This window comes from Dromaius novaehollandiae, chromosome 10, assembly GCF_036370855.1.
Source record: "Dromaius novaehollandiae isolate bDroNov1 chromosome 10, bDroNov1.hap1, whole genome shotgun sequence".
In the NCBI taxonomy this organism is placed as follows: domain Eukaryota; kingdom Metazoa; phylum Chordata; class Aves; order Casuariiformes; family Dromaiidae; genus Dromaius; species Dromaius novaehollandiae.
The window spans coordinates 5,147,685-5,167,820 of record NC_088107.1 but is presented as its reverse complement, the minus strand read 5'-3'; positions in this window follow the sequence as shown (position 1 = coordinate 5,167,820).

The window sequence follows — 20,136 nt, the reverse complement described above, 5'->3', positions numbered from 1 at the left end:
TTCTAGCTGCAGCCACTACCCCAGTCTTGGAGGACCACCCTTCCCCTCCCTGGCAGAACTGCTTACGGATACTCTGCCTGTAGCACAAGACTCAACTGGAAGTCTCTGTATGCTTACATAGATGGGCAGAGCAGCAAAAAGGGGTATTTTAGTGTTTATAAGTAGAAGGGGAACAGAGTTAAAAACAGGAAGCAGAGTGGTCACCAGTGTGGGGGCTGAGGGGTGGAAGTCAGACAAGTGGGGAAGTTGCGTAGGGAGGAGAGGACCTTTCAGCATCGGACAGAAGACCTGGATGCAGCAGAGAGCGCGTTCCTCAGGGAGGGGATTTAACTTGAACACCAAAAACAACCAATCACCCCCAAATCCTGGAGTTTTCCTGGCAGAACTTGATATCAGCCGTGGTGACACACAACGTGCACAAGCAGGATGCAACTATGTAGGCTAAACCCGGCCAAATATTTTTGGCTACGAAAAGCTCTGCATTATCTTACAGTGCCTTGGGACAGCATCAGTCTCCCAATAAATCAGGTACTGAGCACAGAGAGAGGTGGCTTGCCACTGACTTTCACAGATAACAACAGAAGGTGATCGTATTAGTATGTCAGTACCCAGTTGCACAATATTTATACGCACGCGCAAAAGCTTTTTGAAAAGTGAGCAGAGGGATTGCCTATCTTGCATAGGTATAATAGCAAGTTTCTACAAATCAGCTTTAGTGGATCAAACAGCAATCACAACCTGACCTAGCGTCTTATATATCTTCAAGTCAGAAGTTGTGAACGTGTGTGGTGACCATCAGCACCTCAGTTCGGGGAACACCAACACCCACCGTCTTCAGCGCCACTTCAAGGAAAATGAAACAATAGATGTAAGAGCTGAAGGTGGGGATTTAAGCATGGTCAGTAGGGTAATATTTTGACTGCAAGGTCTTCAGCTGTGTTGTTGCACACCCAGAAAGATCCTGACACCCTCCTCAGTTCATATATAGGGCAGTCCTAGTTGATGTCATGTCCAGAATCTGGTTGTGTCCATCAAAATGGATCCAGCATGAGAAGGAAGTGACTGTCATTGCTGAACTAATTAGATTAATCAATGCATAAAAGAGCGCAGGGGACAAAAAGTTAAATTTTCATTTAAATAATTTAAGCCCTGAAGTGCTTTTATTGTATGTCTTAATGTGATGTGACCAATGCATTAGCCTAAACAGATTAGAAAGATACTAAAGTGGAAAATATTCTGCTGTCTTTAGTGTAAAATGAAAGCAGAAAGGGAAAAGCATCAACCGATCTGACAGACTCTCATACTGCAGCGTCCAGGAGGAGGCGATAAGGATCTGAGAGGGTTTAGTATCTCTACAGACACATCAAGTTCTGTGCGCTGCGTGCAGGACTGGTAACGCTTGCCCCAGCAGTGGCATTTTGGTGCCGGCACGTCTCTCCCCCACTCCGAGATCTCGAGCAGGTTGGCCGGATCCGTTATCTGCAATGCAGCAATTAGAGCTGCTTAGCACATGGGTTCAAGTTCAGAAAGAAAAGCCCCGACTCAAAAGGGCCTCCCGGGCCGTGGCAGTCTCACCTCAGAGCTTGAAGCAGCATGGTGTCCTCTGCCCGGGACCCGACCTTACACGGGAGCAGCCGACCTTGCTCCGAAGACCCCGCGCAGGAGTCTTGCACGTTAGGGGCAAAGAATTTGAGAGTCTGTTTAACACGAGGTGTTAAATAGAAAGCCCCCCCAGGAAGGGCAGCTTTGCAGGCTTTTCTCCTGTGATCCCACCTGCCATCGCTGGCATGGGCCTTTACACTCGTCCAAACAAATTAACATTTCATTTCCAACCCTGACATGAAGATTAACCCTGCCAATTAATTCCTTAATCTCTCGCTGCCGACAAGGCTCGCAGTTGCCACGTGGATGCTTGCCCACTGGGGTTAAAGCAGGGCCATTCAGTTTAATTAATGTTGCAGCCAGGACACTGGGCAGCTCATGTTCAGAACGTATTCCAGCTCTGTAAAGCAGAGCTGCAGCTCACGCTTCACCAAGGCACCAGCCCGCGTTTGGTGGATACCTTGGAAAGGGTATAGATTATCTCAATGGTTTTGGCAGCTTTTGATGCCTAAAGGAAATACGTTAACCGATATTATTTGGCCCTGACGCAGCTGTACAGCTGTGGAACATGGTTCTTGGTCCTGCCCACAATACACGTGATAGCACTGCAAGTTCAGCAGCATTGAAAGTGGTCTTTTAAGAAAATCGTAAGAAACAAACTCCTTTACAATCAGATACTGTTGTAGCAGCAGCCGCCTCTGGTTCAAACACAGGCAAATGCTGCTCGATCAGAAGATGCATCCACGCAAGCATCCGCAAGATAAGAGGTTTCTCTATTATTTTGCAGACTTGTGCACTTGTGAAAGACAGACAAAAAAAGCAGAGAAATGAGGCAGCAGGGAGAGCAGCCTTGGGGAGAGCCAGCAGTGGGTCTGCAGCCAGAGAAGACCGGAGGGGAAAACGCTTTGGGGCAAGGCGCTGAACGCAAAAGGCTTTGCGTCCGTGAGCAGCGATGAGGTCTCACAGCGTGCATTCAGACAAACAGGATTTTGCCCGTTTCCTGCAAACAACCAGGACTGGGGCAACAACAACAAAACTCCCCGCGACGAGGTCACAGTTTCCCTCCTGCTCACTGCGCGCCTGCGAAGGGGCAGCCCTGTTACCTACGGAGTCGACTGAAAGGAAGAGCGGCGATGAACCAGAGGTGTGATTTGATCACACCTGAGCTGGAAAGGGTGTGAAATAGGACAAAAGCAAAAGTGATACTCCATCACCTCAAGGGCTTTTTGGAAACTGGCTATAACAAATTGGAGCAATTCGCCTTTGTTTCTACAGGTTTCGCCTCTATATTATATAATGTATAATTATACAATTAAAAAGACACTGTCTATTAAGGTGCTTTCCAAAGTTAACTAACACTCAATAAAGTCTATTAATAATACTAAACTAAAGGCTACAAGAGTCTCTGGACATATAAAACAGGCAATTGCAGGTGTATAAGTAAGCAAGGAACAAAAAACATAATTTCGCGCCTGTTACAACTAGTCCGGCGGGTGGAACAGGGGAAGCTATTGCAGAATCGCAAGGAGTGCATGGATTATATAAACACACAACGTAAATGGTATTCACACAGAAGCACAGGGAAGGAGGCAGTATGACTTACTGGACAGGATTCTTTGCTCCATATAGAAGTTAGGTAATCTCTGGGGCTTTTTTGTTTTGTTTTGTTTTTAACATATTTGGGTTTAACGCTCAATTAATTATATAATGAACTCCCTTAGCCTAGCAAAGGTCAAGGTCATTGCGTTGCAAGAGCAGACCAGGCAGAGTAAAAAATAACGTCTGAGTTACCCTGCAGGGCTCCCTCCACCAGCTCCCGACACTAGCTACGGAAACGCTTGCTGGCTATGATTTATGGCAGGGGAAACTACATTTGATGCAAAAATAGCAGCCATCTGATTGGAGCAACCAGCCCAACAGCTCTACAGGTACCTATTTTGGAGGTCGTACTAGACCACTACTTTATTCTTTAGTAGAACCTATAATAAGGATGTGTAGCAAAAAACAGACAAAAAAACTTTACTGGAGATTTAAAACCAAAAAAGACCTGAGGACTGAAAGAGTCTGAAGCTCAGATCACCATTTACGTGGTGGAGGCATCTGCAGTGACCTTATGCCATGTCACTGGTGAATCTCATCTCTGTGTTCTCCTAGGCGACCTTCGGGGGCTGTTTCTACAGGATTTATCGGAAGGACGAAAGGCTTGCGTGATCTTTCACGCAGGTTGTTGCCTGTGACATGGCAGTTTGGTGCCAGACGGGGCTCCTAAGCTGTCCTTGTCGATTCTTGGCACTGTTTCCTCCATCAAGCCACACTGTAGTGATTCTCGGTAGGGTTTGGGACGGTTGGCGTTTGGGGGAGAGAGGGTTAACTTGCTGCTCTCTACAGGATTATTTGGCAATTTCTCGTCTTCTGAACTTGTCACACTTTCTTTTAGCAACTCCAGCTATAAATAGCTCTTGGCTTAGTGCCAGCTACATAATTTTTTTTCCAGACAGAAGCCCGCACCAAGCAGTGAAACACTTCACTGTCAAACATTGCATGCTAGCGAGTGAATGCATGCGTTGCTACACAGGCAGGGGGAAAGGGATTAATCCTTTGGCCAAGTAGTGAGGCAGCAGGTAGGAAAGCCCAAGGAGCGATAAGAGCCTAATTCAAGCTTACGATTATTTATCAAATGCAACTTTTTCAAAGCCACACCAGATGCTAATGGAGCTCAGACTGATCCTGCTTAAGCCACGTGCATACCTGCGACCCTCTGCGCTCAGCTGAGCTGTCATGTCACCCCCAAATACGTTAATGCACATCTCGGGGGGGGGGCTGAAACCCCCCCCTCCTGCCCAGTCTAATGCAGAGCAGTCCAGTGAGATTTCAGCCTTCCAGTTCATTCAAACCATCTTCAACCAGTAGCTATAGCAATAATTTACATCTCCATCATTAAGGCTTGTGTTTGATCACAGCCAAGCAGCCCTTATGTGGAGCTGGCAAGCCTTTAGGCATCAAGCATGCTGAGAAAACGACTTGGGGGCTATTTAGAGAGGATTCCCAGTCCTACAGCAGTTTGCAGCTCAATGTGATCCCCACCTCTGCCTGCAATATGCAGCATTACTATATGCTGCAAGACAGCCTTGCTTTGGGAGCGGAAGGGCAGAAGAGACAACAGCCTGATAGAAGTCCAGCAACGTCAGGCTTGGCCTGCGACCTTTCATTTCACCTGGGATGGCAATCTGAGATGGCCCAGGCTTGGTGCTCCATCCTTCCCCCATCGTCCACCCGGCATTTATAGTGGCACCACTCAGGGCAGAGCGGCCAGCAAACTCTCTCACTCCTTCAGTTGCATCTTAACTGCTCCCGTCTTTCCAGACAGCTGCGTGCCCATCCCTGTTATCCGGGCTACATCACAGCTCCAAGGAGAAGACCAGTGCCAGCCCTCAGTTGTCCGGTTCTTCCCTCCCCCTTGCACCTAAATGGCATTAATCTGAAAGCCCCAGCCCATAGCAGGGGCCGGCGAAGCAGGCGAACGAACTCGGGGAACGCGGCTTCCTGCGCTCGCAATGCGAGCACGGGCTGTCACCGCTCGCCGTGCCAGCACAACTCGTTTGAGCCAACGGCTGAATGAAATTAATAAGGCTGAGCCCCCCTCTGCTACGCTAAGCGAGAAGCAGCCTCGCCGCTGCTGGCACGCGGCCCCGGCTCTCTGGCAGGCAGAGCTGGCAGGAGGCATCGCGGGATGCCAGGAGGTGCCCCGGCTCGCATTACCCACGACTCCGCCGTCGCGAGCGGGGCAGCCCTTCTGCCTGCGGCCTGGCACCAGGGCACGCGGCTCACACGCCGCGGCGATTGCTGCGGTGCCAGTGCCTGCCTGAATAATGCTATTTTCAAGCTGACACCTGTAGAGCTTTTGCATTTTGCTCCCATGCGCTTCAGGGGTGTTCCTTCAATGGATCTCACAGCCTGGCATTTTCCAAAAATCCTTAGGGGGTTTGTAGCCTCGTTTCCAACGACTTTTGGTAGGAGTTTTCCTCCCTTTTAACAGACTTCAGTGCACTAACACGTCACTTTTATTTTCTTGCAGATCTCGGGCTCTCGGGACTCTAGAAATCCAGATACCAGTTTCCTTGCTCTCATCCAATCTCTTGGCAGCATAATGGAACTCATTTGCAAGAAAATTTACCGCAGCCTGTTGTCTTAGGCTGAGCGGCAACTCCCAGCTCCTTTTGCTGTTCCCAGCTCAGGAACATTTGTGGTTTCTGGCACGGCCCTGACAGGTACGAAACTCGTGCAGCTGCTGAATCACGGGCTGTGCAGAAGCTGACGCACCGCACCGCACCGTCAACTGTCGGAGGTGGCCTTTGGCTGAAAAAATCTCTAGGAGGAGGGAGAGGTGAACATCGAAACCTCCGTGCGGATGTGGGGGCGGAGGGGTGGCCCCGAAAGAGGTGGCCCCGCCGGGAGAGGGGTGCGCGGCTCGGCCCGACGGGCGCTGGGCAGAGCTCTCGGGGAGCTCGGCTCTTCAACACGCTCTCTGCGCAATGGCAGGGACCGGGGCGAGCGGTGGCATTCCTGTCTGACAGCTGGTAGCAAAGGCGACGCCGCTCCTACGTACCCAGACACGCACACGGGACATCCCAGTTTATCACCCCGTCACTCACTGGGTCACTTCCAGCAAATTATTAAGGTGAAGGAGCAGGAATATAATTAGAAATGTTCTCTAAGAAGGAAGAAGGCAGCATGAGCAACGCTTGGTCTTGCGCACAGACACACTTGGAGGGAATTTGGTTTTCTGCATTGATGCTGTTACCCAAAAGGACCCACACTGTGGGAGGCATTTGAGATCAACAGCTGGAAGCCCGAGTTTCTTCTCTCTTTAAGTTATTGCACATCTATTTTAAAACAGAAAGGGAGAAATTGCTCCAGACAGACCCTGCCGTTGCTAGCTAGTAAGAAAACAAGCTGGGCAGCTCCTGCTCAGAGGCACACGCAGAGAACTACACTGAATGAACTAGGCTGCTGTCTTTGCACAGGACGGAGGTGTAACAAGAAATCATCAGCACTTAGGAGCTTCCCGGCCACAGCGATCTGGGAGAAATGAACTGCAAGTATGTGGTGGAGTTTGCATTAGTATAGTCAGCCCAGTAAATTTATACAGCGTTAGTCATGACAGCATAACCATAATTCATTAGGTGCTTCCCTGTCATCCATATGAGTAATAATAATAACAATTAATACTTCTAACATGAACGAGTTTGTCCTGCTCTTTTAAAAGGAAAGATATTGCTGCCCTTATTTTAGGATGACAACCTGAGATAAGTAAGGACAGTGACCTAATCATTATTATTCTTTGGAGCAGATGATCACTGATGGCGTTTTGGTGCTTGATTAATTTAGATAATTACTTTTGTCATCCACCCATATGTAAAACAACAAAGGCAAAGATTTGGAAATGGAGAATAATAGTAAAACCATGCTGCTTTGTAGCGGACTGGATACCTTCTCATTACCTGTGGCTTTAGAGAATAGATACAGGAGCTTTGGGGTAGAAAGGTGGTACATGATGCATGAAAGCCCCCTGCTAAAATCTTGAGTGAGCACCACAAGATTCATGCACATTTTCACTCTAAAGTTCTAGCTGATAGGGACAGACATGAAAAGGGTGCAGAGATTTTAACAGCTGTCTCAAATTCAGTCACTTTGGTCCAGAACTGCCTGGACCACAGTCACTGGGGCTGGATTCACCACGATCTGGACAGGAGAGAGGGCCACCCACTTCTGTTCCCACCACCAGCACGGCAACACATGTCCTGCCAGGCAATGCTAAGGCAGTAGTGGCTGAGCACTCACTCCTTCTAGCCAGCTTACTGGTCAGTCTTTGAGACATGTTCCTGCTTTGTGTGCCAGATTTACTGAGCTCACAAGTCTGCCACCGCTTTCACCTACCATGTAGTTGTTCTTTCACTTTCACCTTCCATGTAGTTGATAGTAGAAACTTCTGCTTTGAGTTTTGGACACCCCCAAGTTCAGTGCCTCTGTAACAATAATACTTTAAACCAAAAATCTCCAAACACTCTAGTAATCTTCATAATATGCATCCACCAGTCTTACAGTCAGTCTACAGTCTTTATGAATCAGATGAGTAATTTGCCTGGGAGGGTGCAGAAGCCAGTGGACCCTTCAATCCCTGTCACCTTGTGCCTGCAGCAGTCACATTTCAGTAACACAGGAGGCTGTCAATCTAGAGGAAATTACAGTCGAAAAGGTACTCAGAAGGCTCTTGACTTAAACCAGCTCACACTTAACTCTGCCAGAAAGGCAGTTGCCCCTCACCACACCCAAACAGATTTTAAGATCCCTCCAGACTCCTATACGGATATTTCTCACATGGGCCGTTCCATCCTCACACTACACACAGTTGCCTGCAAAGGTCACAGCAGAGACATTTGATGTTGCTGTAGGATGACAGAGGGAGAAAGGCAACAGCTCATGGTGAGATCCACCTTTATCCAGCCTGCAACTTTTCCCATTGACGCCTATACTCATATTTCAGACTTGGGTCTGTGCAGGCAAGGCAGACAGCTACTTGTTTATCTAAACAGGTGACACTGGCAGCAGAATGACTTTAGCACACGCCACTCTGCACTTTCTGCAGTCATAACCAGGAGTTTACAAAACTCTTGGATTTTGCAAAAGAGCTTGCAAAGTTGCAAGAGGCCTTTGAGACCACAGCACTTGAAAACTCAGCTCGAACATGTCTCTGTTTCTTGCTTGCTGACAAAAAACCAAATACGATCACTGTCAGCCACATACATGTCTCCAGCTGTGGGAAGAACAGGCTGTATCTTTCTCCTGCCCTGTTAACCAAATTGACAGATGGTGAGGAGGATCGTGTGCTTTCTTGCAGGTTGGGGCTGGTTGACTGAGTGAGGGAGGATGGTAGAATTTCAGATCTTGGTTTGGACATGCAGTCCAGCAATTCCAAGTAAAGAAATCTCTTTTGGTTTGAGCAACGAACATGTCTGACAGGGAGCCACGAGAGAGGGAAACCCCAAAGAGAATGAGGAACACTTCCAAACCCCTTCAGACTCAAGCTGATCTTTTCCAGGTTCCAACAGGTCAAATCACTGGTCTCAAAGCTGTTCTTACACTGACCCTCACCTCGTTATATTGTCAGTGTTGTGACTTCCCCCACTGTGCCTTCCCTGGACCAGCCAGCTCTGAAGCAAAGGTGCGTGGTAATGACTTTATGACTGACTGCGACATCCTTCCATGGTTGGGAGTCCATGAGTCTGGCATTCCCCCAAAGCATTACCAACCTCACTTAATTCCCAGAAAGGATCTTCTGATGAAAGGGCACACTCAGCTTCCTTCCACCACACACAGTTCCCTTAATTCGGTGGAAGGCCACCCTGCTTCCTTTCTCTCTGTTGGTAGTTCCCTGGTTGCAGAAAGCTTCAAGGGAAGCCCAAGCCTCCATGCCCTTCCAATCTCAACCTGACACTCTCAAGCTGTTGTCCTTCCCAGAGCTCCCAGCAGCATGCTGGGCTTTCCCACTGTTCACTGTGGGGCCAGCTTGCCTCTTCCTGCTGCTGTCCCTCATGTCTCAGAAATGAGGCTGCCCTTTGCAAGTGAAACCCACAGAGTTCAGGACCAGATGTTAACCTCTGCTGCAGCCAGAGAGCTGCCTGGGTTCGGGATTTGCTGTTTTTCCCCCAGAGTATACTGAGCAACACATTTATGAAAATAATCACTCCATAAGATCTCTTTCCAGCCTACAAGCCAGCAGCAAAGGCTTGGACAGCAAAGAGAAGCATATCGTCTCGTAAAGAAGAGTGCAATGATGTTCCCTTCCAAAAACTATACCAATCCCCACCTTGACTCTCTGTTCGCCTTGCGGTTTTCAGCTAAGTCCAATAACTGATTTAACTGTAACTTCCATCGCACACATGTTAAAATCAACACTTTGTTGTTGTTGTTGGATTTCTGCTTCAAGTTGCACTCAGAAGCAGCCCATTATTTGCAGAACTAGTGATAAAGAGGCCAAGCGAATCCTGTCAGCATCTAGATATGCACAACAGATTGCACTACTCACCCTGTTCAAAGCTTCAGAGGCCCCCTCTCCCCCTCAGGTAGCCCCTGACCAACAGCAGAGCTCTCTGCTGAGCTCCTGCACTGTTTGATAGAGAGGGAGGCTGTTAATCATCTCTGCTCTGCACATGCATGACCTGGTTGGTCTCGCTTAGGAGACCAACTACACTGAGCTTTTTTTTAAAAAAAAAGTAAGGGATATAAAAGAGCAGCCCTGTGCAACAGGGGAGTCTGATGGATCAGATTGAAATAGCAAACTAATGCTGGTCTATCCTGGCCACTAAGAATCAGAAATCAGATTAGGGGGAAGTCACTTCCTACACTGTCCTCCAAACAGACATTACGCAGGGGATGTAATGGAAGTGAAGGACTATTAGAACTGAAATCACCAAATGACGCTGAAATGGTGGGTGAAGTTTCTACCAAAGAACATTGTGCAAAGTATATATTGTTGGGCGAGTACTGTGAGCAACAACCTTTAATTACCTCCAAACAAGACACCTCCATTACTCACTCCAACTACTAAGCAGCCAAGGTTGCAATACTGTACTAAATAACGACGGGGTTGTGGAACGGTGGACAGGAAGGAGAAGAAATTGGGTTTTGTTGAACATGAAGTACCAGTTGCAAATGAAAAGGATTTTTCTTCCGAGTTAAAAGAAGACAGATATTTCTTCCTGTTCTGCAGGACACTGCATGGTTTTGCTCCTCGCTAGAAGACGACCTTAATCTGGACAATGAAGATTCAGGAAGGACAACACAGAACACTGCTATCCACACGCATACGTTAACGTGGAAAGTGTGTTGTGAAGTCTTGATCACATTGCCCATGAGGCTGGAACTACCTGTATTTCTTATTTTTGTCCAGCACCTTTCCCTCACAGGGAACGATCATGAGGTCCCAAGGGAGAGGAAAAAATAAGGCCTTTTTTCTGACTACAGTGGCAGCATTTGGTCCTATGCAGAAATGGTGTTCTTAAGCTGAAACTGTTCCCAGATGTGAACATCCACGCAAAAACAACCCTGCTGCACTCAGGCAAAGTGCTAAAGTTTGCAGGGAGGGGAGGCGGGCTGGAAAGAAAGAAGTAGCTTCTGGGTGCGACTCTCCCAGAAGGACAGACCCCATAGCCACTCTGAGCAGTGTCCCTTTTGCCAAGGTGACGTGATGGGACAGACCTGCTGTGTATATCGCTACGGAGAGCAGATGCACCAGCCGGACTTGCATGCCTTTTATTTTGAGCCTGGTGAACATCTACAAAACCTTCTTCTGAAAGCGGGTAGGAAGGGTATTTGGCACTATGCAAGATTACAAGCACATCCACTACTGCTGCTCTTTAAAGAGAAGTCATTCACCGTGACCCATTATGGAAATACTTTCCTAACATCTCTGAAAGGGTTTGGAAAAGTCATTAGTTTATATGAACACATACCCTGGAGTGACCCTGTAACTATGGGCCTCCCAAGTGGAACCTACACAAGCAATGAGGCCTCTCCTATTAGGCAAGCTCCACCTGCTTTCCCAACCTATAAAAGGAGCACATTTAAAAACCCAAACCAAAAAAGCTAGGCAACTGGGATTTTTTTTCACTCACACCCCACCCCCAAAAACCAAAACTGCTCTTGGTCAAATGGTCCATTAGGAAGGTAATCTGAAACCATGTCAGAAAGGTCTGCAAGCCATCCATTTTAAATAGTCTGCAACCCGCATCCCCGATCATAACAACTCTGCGTGTCGAGATGCCACTCAGCTTCAGCGCCCAGCCCACACGGCTGCTGCTGCTCCAGCTGGCGGGGAGACTTCTCTCCACGTCCCACGGAGGCCAGTGCCATGCATGGCTTTCCATCCTGGCAGAAACTGGCTCACTGTGGGAGGGTTTTGGCTGTGCCCTTGCAACAAAGACTGAGGAAATCCACATGTTCACTGGCTGTGTGCTGACTCTGCTGCAGCTGCCAGTATTTGGGGGCAAAAAGGGACCTGGACCATGAGAGAGCCCGGCTCGGCTGGGCAGCAATCTTAGAGACCACGGGAGACCACGTAACTAATGACGGGAATAAAACAGCGTTCTCAGTCAAAATCCAATCCTATTTATTTTCCAGCTCCAGTAGCAGTCAGATATCGTCTAAATATCACTTAACTCTCTACCATGTCAATGGTTGGAGAGTCATGCAAGGCAGCAGAGCAGAGAGCTGCAGCACCTCAGGGGCTGAGGTGCTCATTGCTGAGCACAAACCAAAGCAGCTCGGTCCTTTTTGGCCCCATAGAGTTGAGACTATAAACCCAGCCAGATTAACCCCCCCACGGAAAGGTTAGAGAGTCAGAGCTGCTTCCTGCAACCGACAAACACGCCTTTGAAAAACAGCAAACATACCCCAAATAATTAAAATCAAGTATTATTATTTTTAATCTCAGTCAGCTGAAATCACGAGGATCTGATAGAAGAGTGCAACAAATGGCAAGTCTTCTAGGAAATCTGACAGGGTTAAAGTGATAAGCTTCTTCTAAAGGACTGAAGTGACAGGAAAGTTTTGAAAAGATGTGAAACTTAGCAATAATATTCTTAGGTGAAAAAGGTGTTTGGAATTTAAATAGAATTTAACACAACAATATTCTTTTGCAAAACGTTTCTTAAATAGTGTGACTATAAGATTTTTCAAATACAATCCTAGATGAGTCCTTAATGCTGTGTTAAATTCTATTAAATGGTTTTAATCACTCCCTAAACCCCCCCTCCTTTTACGTTAAGTAAGCTGTTAAAATAAAAATGAGCCTCTGCTCCTGAGTGATTTTATGAAATTCTCCCCCAAGGCGACAGTGCTATTTCAGCCTCCTGTCCTGTGGCACTTCACACCATTTCGCATAGCTGTTCTTTCCCTAAAAGCTAAAAAAAAGTGATCTTTCTTGTAAGGCTGCAGTAACTCGAGACTTTGTTAAGAAAGAATTCACAGGAAAGAGAAAGAAGAAAAAAAAGAAAAAAAAGCAGCGAGTCACACACGTAGACATGCCACGAGCGCTTACTTCAGCCCCACGGGGCAAGGATGCCCCAGTCATCCTCGAAGCCGGGGCTCCGGCGGCCACGCGGTCGGTGGCTCCGGGCGGCAGGACCACGCGGGCTGCCGGCCGCTGCCGTCACGCGTTCCTCCGTGCTCGGGAACTTCCCCGATTTCGCGCAGCTCTGGCGATGTCCCCAGCAGTGACTCAGCACCGCAGGGGCTCCAATGGAAAGGGGAACCGGAGACTTTCTTTGGAGAAAAATCCTTCTTTCTTGTAAGTCACAGCTGCCAGGGAATCTGCTGAAGGGGGAATTTCTCCGAGCGAGACCTCAGCAGCCCAGCAAGGCAACTGTATCACCGAACAGTAACTTGGCTTATGGGAAACGCAAAGTTTTCATTCCTGCGAAGAGCTAGGGCAGATGGGAACCTCCCCAGTGGCTTGGGATGAATCCCCTCCTTTCCAAGCCCACTGGCTGCTTTGAGATACGCTCATCAGAGCTTGGGCACGGCCCCAGAAATACTAAAATGAATAAGCACCGGCTGTTTCTTTTCTCAAATCAAGCAGAGCAAAGACCTGGAAGGGACTCACCCCGGGGAAACCAGCTAGCCCAATCCCACCAACCGACCATGCTCGGCGCAGGCTCCGGGATACTGCTTGTGCCTCCCCTTTCCAGCGGGAATGCATCCGAAGGCACGTCCACCCCTTTCCGTAAGAAACTTGCAGAGTCCTCCTGCTTCCCTCCGCAGCCCCGCGGGAAGGAGGTGGCTGCTTCAAACACAGCGTCTCTGCTCTCCTGGCATAACCACGCTCAGATACGTGCCAGCGTGACCGCGGCTCCAAGTTCTGCAAACCACGCCTGTGAGGAAACGTCCCTGGAGTGCTTTTTTCAGCCTGGAAATGTGTCACAAGCCCTGCAGCTGTTACACTGGATATTTCTAGATTTATTTAATTCCCTCCCACTCCAAGCACTTGCCTCAACGTCCCCAAGAGGTCCCTAGGACTGATCTTATGCCCATGCTGATAGAGGGGGGGCCCCAGCACCCCTCAGCTGTCTCTGCTCCACACCAGCCCCAGGAGCTGCGGGGAGGAGGGTTCATACGGCTGCAGATTTCACGGCGAAATGCGGAACCAGCGTGACCCGTTTGCTGCGTAAGTCTCAGCAGGAACATTTTGCTCCACAGCACATCCAAGCTTCCACCCACCAAACCGTACCAGGACAGTACGACAAAGGGAAGGTCTGATGTTAAGAGACACTGGATATGATAAGACATTTGCCCAGTGTGTTAAAGCACGGTGCTTGTACGGGCCGTTGTTCATCAGAGGCTGTGTGGCAACGCAGGGCAGTTGCTCAGCGATTTGAGTTACAATTCAGACCACTAATCGTTCTGATCTGTGAAGAAACTCCTGCGCTTTCAAAACATTCACATGGTTTCCACCAGCTGATTATACTGCAACAGCAGTACGTGTTCTCATATGTCTTCAGAGTACGACACTGTCTGAAAAAACATTTTGCCACCTCAGGATGGGGGGGGGGGGAATGAAAAGAACCAAAATAAACAAAAACAAGGTACCTCCTCCTCTCTCCCCCCATGCTTTATCATCCACCTTCCCCTACTCCCTTTTTCACTTTCGGTATTTGCGCTTGGACGTGTTCCCGTTTGTGGTGAGCTCAGATGTCCTAGGACCAGGTAATGCTGGTAACTGGCAAATGCTTGTTTGCAGCCTGAATACAGATCCAGCTCTCCGTGGGCATGAAAACAGTTGCCTGGGATGGTTAAAGATCCACTAAAGGGCTGCTTTACATTCACCGAAGAAAAAAGCAAGCCGCTGTACTACACCACAGCGTATCTACAAAGCCAGAAGCAGTCTTCCTTTTCCTGCTTACTGGCACCAAACAAGAGAAGAGCATACTAAAAGGGGATGTTTTTGCAGAGAGGAGGTGCTGCCCAGCAGAAGCAGCTCCTCAGCAAAGCAGTGCTCTCATCCAGGCTGCGTTTCTTTGACCTGATTTTGCCTGCGCTGGTGAGAAGCCCCGAGCCAGCGCTGCATGGTTACAGCACGCTTTGTGCCTTGCACAATCTGAACAACAACGTGCAAGCCCAGAGAGCTCTGGCTCTCTTTAAAGAGAGAGCTGACTCGCCAGCCACAGCCCCAAAGAGCCCGGAAAGCCAGAAAGCTGCACAGCTATTCCCGGGAGTCCCACAGCTAGCGGGTTGTCACACGAGAGAGCAAAACACCGCTGGGTTTTGCTTATAGCTTCGTAGGCAGAGACCGATGCCAGAGGAGCAGACAGGACAGGAGTGAGGAGCAAAAATGGATGGGAGATGCCGAGAGAAGTACACGTCCTGATCTGGAGCATTTGATGCTCACCCATCCCTATAGCCCAGCACGGTGCCAAGGCAGGGCATCATTCAAGTGACGCTTAGATCACTTTTGAGACAATCTTTCCCAGCAGGGTAGGAGGGATTTTACATTCCAAAACTAGTTAGTGAATTTCTCCTATCAGTTCATCTCCCGAACACGGTGTAGGAAGACATCAGTCTCATTTGCTGACAACGCACACTAAAACAGAGCAGGAAACCAGCAGATTTCTCCTTTTCATTATAGCTGAAAGGGATTTGTTTGTTGCCATTGCTGTATTTCCTAGTGCCACTGTTTTAGAAACCTGCCTCCCATTTTCACAAGCCAGATCCTCAGTGAGATTTGGGCACCGAACTGCTGTGGACATGCTTGAGAGCTGAGCACCATAAGAGGACACTGATGTTTCAGCAGTCTCGTGATTTTGGACTGTCATGGGGAGTTAAGCTCCCAAGTCACCACTGGGAAGTTTACCCATTATCAGACATCCCTTGCTCGAATACCAGAATAACAAAACCCAATAATCTCGCATGGGACTAAACAGAACTGGTGGGAAGTGAAGGAAAGGGAACGAGTGCATGAAGCACAGAGAGTATCAGAGCCAAGGAATGATACCCCGCAGGCAGATGTGACAGTTGCAGGAAAGAGTGGAGGGGGATGAGGAGAGAAAACATGGTCTTGCACACCCTTACTCACAAGTATAATCCTTACTTGCCTGAAAAAAGGATTCAATCTTGCAAAACACTTGAGGGTTAGAAGCAGCCTTACAAGGTTTCCTTTTTGCAGAATTACTACCACGTAGCATTATTTTCCACTGCGTACTGAGACAGTTACGCATTTTCCCAAAGCAATCAGGACTATCAAAAGAAGTTTGGATTCAGAAGCGTGGAAACGATCTGCTTCAGTTTTCCTTTCTGCAGATGTCCAGTCCTCTGTTCCTAGCAAATGACCTATATTCCTTGGAGAGGAAATTCAATCACTCGCAGGGAGCCCATGCTGAACAGATCACAATATTTGTTCTCTGATCCAGTCACGAAGACGTCATCAAGCTTACAGCATGCCGACTTCTCATGACTAATCTGCATAGAAATATCATTCAGGAAGCTCTTTACAGAGAATGGGAAAGTGCAAATACTATGCTTGGATTTTCAGCTAAACAGGCATGTGACGCTCCGTTTTAATTTTATGTTAAATGTCCTAGCCAGAAATCTCATGCGGCAGCTGGTCCTGAGAATTCTGTAATATGATAATTAAATGTCTGCCTATAAACAAAAGTGTTTGTATTACAAGCGCTTTCCCATGGCATTTAGCTATGCAGCATGAATCACAGGCAGGCACAGAAGTGTTTTTTCTCGGGTCTAAGCAAACCTCCTATTTTATCCCCAGAGAGATAGATTGGCAATGTGTGATCTTTCCCCAGTAGTGTTGCTCAGCACACACCTAGCAATAAAAATAATTGGATCTCTTACATTTGTACAGTGTACGTATCTTTTATACCAAAGAATTCTCAGAGCAATTTACTAATTATACACCTAGCTCAGGATTTGAGATTGGTGCTATATCATAGGTCGATTGCAATAGCAAAGTCTCCTGTGGACTTTGCAGAGTCTCCGGCTCTTATTTTTGAACAGAAGGCAAAGACAACTGGTACCAAGACTTCTAGCAAGCGGAAAACATTCCCATGCCATTAAATCCAGCCCCTTCTGAAGCACAGCTGTGTACAGGAACACAAGAGTCGGGGACAGATCATGAGAAAAAATGCTCTAGCCAGCCAGAAGCACATGTTGAATTCAGGTGGCTGCAATATCGCCTCCAAGGAGATGTCCACACTAGAGGCTTGATCCAAGAAGTGCTCCATGCTCTCCTGACTCACACGAGCCAAAGGGCTGCACAGGAATCTACCAGCAATTTTTCATTATCTGGGTGTTGAAAGGTTGGGATAAACCTGACAGCAAAAAGCAGTAACACAGGGACTCCGGCTGCTGGCTGTGACACAGCATCTCTGCTTCATTACTTCCACAGACTTTCTCGCTTGGGTGCAGCACGCGGCCAGCGTGGGCTGGGCATTGCACCCAGGCTCCCACAGCCTCTCCAAACCAGCGGAGCGGTGCAGGGGATCTCAATGGCTCCTTGCTTTACCAACTCCCAGCTGGCTGATCTGGTGTTGAGCCTGAGCTGACCCAGATGAGCAATGTACTTGTGCTCATATAACCTCACATGTGAGCTAACAAACTCTGACAGATAGGAGAGAACTGCCTCCACGTAACGCAGATAACCAGAGGCCGCACTCTGATCTACCTACACCGATCTTACAACAGTCTAATGCCGCTGATTTCAGTTGAAATATTGCCAAAGTTGCATTGATTTAGGGAAGCCCAGATGTAATTTTGCCTACTGACGGCAGGACTGCATTTCAAGCGAGAACAGATTTAATTAGTGTTATTTTAACATGATGAGTTAAGGAATTAGGGAAGGGGGAAAACAAAGAAAGACAGAGCTCCAACTCTGTTGTATCAATTTTAATCTCCCCATTGCAAGCTTAAAGAATGTGGGAGAGTTGGGAAAGGGAAGAGAAATTACCAAAGGGAAATAATGTCTCGCTTAACAAGATAATGTCGGGTTTGGGAAATAAAACCAAATAGAAAAAGCCTGGAGTTAAGAACCCTGCTGCTTAAAAGCAGTGCTGAATTCCCATCACTGCAGGTTATAATGGAGTGGTTCTGCTTTGCTTTGTATTTAACATTCTACGTTTCACTCCCATTCGCAGACCTCTGTGGAAAGCCAAGTTTTGATGTGGGATTACGGTGCGATGGCTGATGACCACATTAGCCATCTGGTCTCCTGCAGGTCTGAGCACAAGTCCAGGTCCTCCTCAGCCAACAGTCGTTGGCTAAATGAAGTGACATTTCTGATTTGCGTGTCAAACAGTTTCCACTACTGCACGCACGTGAGCACAACTGTGGTTTGCTGTTTAGCACAGTTGAATTGCATTCAGGATCTGCAGGAAGAGGACTTCCAGCCGAGACCAGCCGCTAATGGCTCACCTGGCAGAGCTGCTGCCCACGGCCCGTGCGGCACTTGCCAAGTTCAGACACGGCTTGTGATGAATGAAGAACACACGCAACAAGTCCAGGCACCAGCAAAACGGACCCCAATACCTGGCCAGGAGCCAGCATATGCAACACCACACATTTTACAACGCAGAGGCAGAGGGAGTGTGATCGTACATCTCTAGTAAGAGACCAGTCTCAGCATCTTGGTTCACTTATTTATGGGAAACCCGGTATGCCCATGGTTCACACTCCAAAGAACTAAACATTAAGCAACAGAAACCCCAAACAATACCTGAAGTTAGACTGGAACAGAAAAAACACATTCTAGTAATTAACAACATGTAAGAACCTTTATCTGCTTTAAAATCAGAGGAGAAAGGAATGAAGCAATTCCAAAATGATCTGCTATGTAACAGAAATGCCTTAGGTGCACAGAGAAGCACAGTGTAAAAATGGAAACAGCTCAATATAAAGCTTGCTACGTCAGAGGGACTGCTTCCTCCGACCTCAGGCAGCTGCAATAAAAATCCATAGAGAAATTCCAGAAGAAGCATTTATTTTGGAGTCCAAAGGACTTATTCAGTGTCTACTATAAAAACAATTTTGAGAACTTTTTTCTTGAGGCTTGTGGTAGAAGCCTTAGTGAGCTGCCTAATGCTTCAGGCTGCTGGAGAAACACAGCCGATGCACCAGTTCCAGCAAGTAACCAGCCATCACCTCTCAGTCTGCCCTAGTCGTGGGTAAAAAAAATTAATGTAAATTAATAAAATGCATTTCCTGGAGGTCACAGCAAGCATTTCTTCCTCTCACTACTGCAGTAGGTAAATTCTATGTACAATGGCTATTTCCATCGTATTACGTCGCTCTGCAGAGTTTCACAGTCACCCATGCATTTTTCTGTGCACTTCCAGACAGATTCAGGCTCAGTGACATGAGGGCTGTTAGATCTCACAGCTCTCCTTAAGCTTCAGTCACAGTCCTGGGTATTTTCCCCATCTTCTCACTCCCTAACTTCTTCTGCAAGAGATTCAGCTTGCTTCCATGTTACCTGGGCCAGGACACTTCCCTCCCCATCTGAGGAAAGGAAGCCCGGGGAAACTGCTGAACTATTATTAGTGGCCTCCTGACATTTTTGTGAGATACCTAAAAAGCAAAAAAAAGGTAAATAAAACTATCCTGGATGGGATCCCGTTTCTTTCTATGGTGTTGTCCACCTTGCCTTTTAGAAACCAAAGGAGACTGCCTGCACGCACTGTACCAAGCGAGGAGTTCCCTGTAAAGCACTGATGTACACGCATTCAGCCTGCACCGTGCCCACAGTCCTGAGCAAGAAATCGGGCTAACGTCCAGGCTATTTATAGATTTTGAAAAAGAGCCAGAACCCTCTCTATGAGATAATGCACAATTTAACATTGTGCAAAGTCATTAAGCCTCACAATATCAACTGCACAGCCCTGCTCTCGTAACCGAGCACGTGAGCGGTCCACCAGCCTTCATTAGGTTTGTTCACATACTGACAGGCACCGTGAAATCCCCCACTGGGATCAGGAATACAAAACAATACAGCTACTGACAATGGTATAGACAGAAATGTACTTCAGAAATACTACTCCTACAGTTAAAGCTTAGCGTAGACCTTTGCTGGAAACAAAAAAGTATGATGATAGAGACCTGAGTTCATATTTTGCACTTCATAACAATTTTCTTCCCCTACCCCCCTTGTTTATCAGAGGAAATATTTTAGTTTCTCATTTTTATGTTAGGATAGTGTGAGTCCATTTTGAAGGAATCCCATTTTTTAGCTGTCTGACACATATCACATACGCAGAAGGCCTCTGCAGACAACCCCAGTTATTAACTTGGACGAGGCTGATGGCGTAAATCAAAATAGTTCTTTGTACCCTTGGACTTTCTTTAGCCTGTCTGATGAGAGAGATTAAGGCAACGCAAGAGGAAGTAAAAGTTCACAAAGGGATGATTTATCAAGGGATTTCCACAGGTTAGGTTTTATTTAAAGCTTTCTCAATCATCTTATCTTATTGGGCTTTA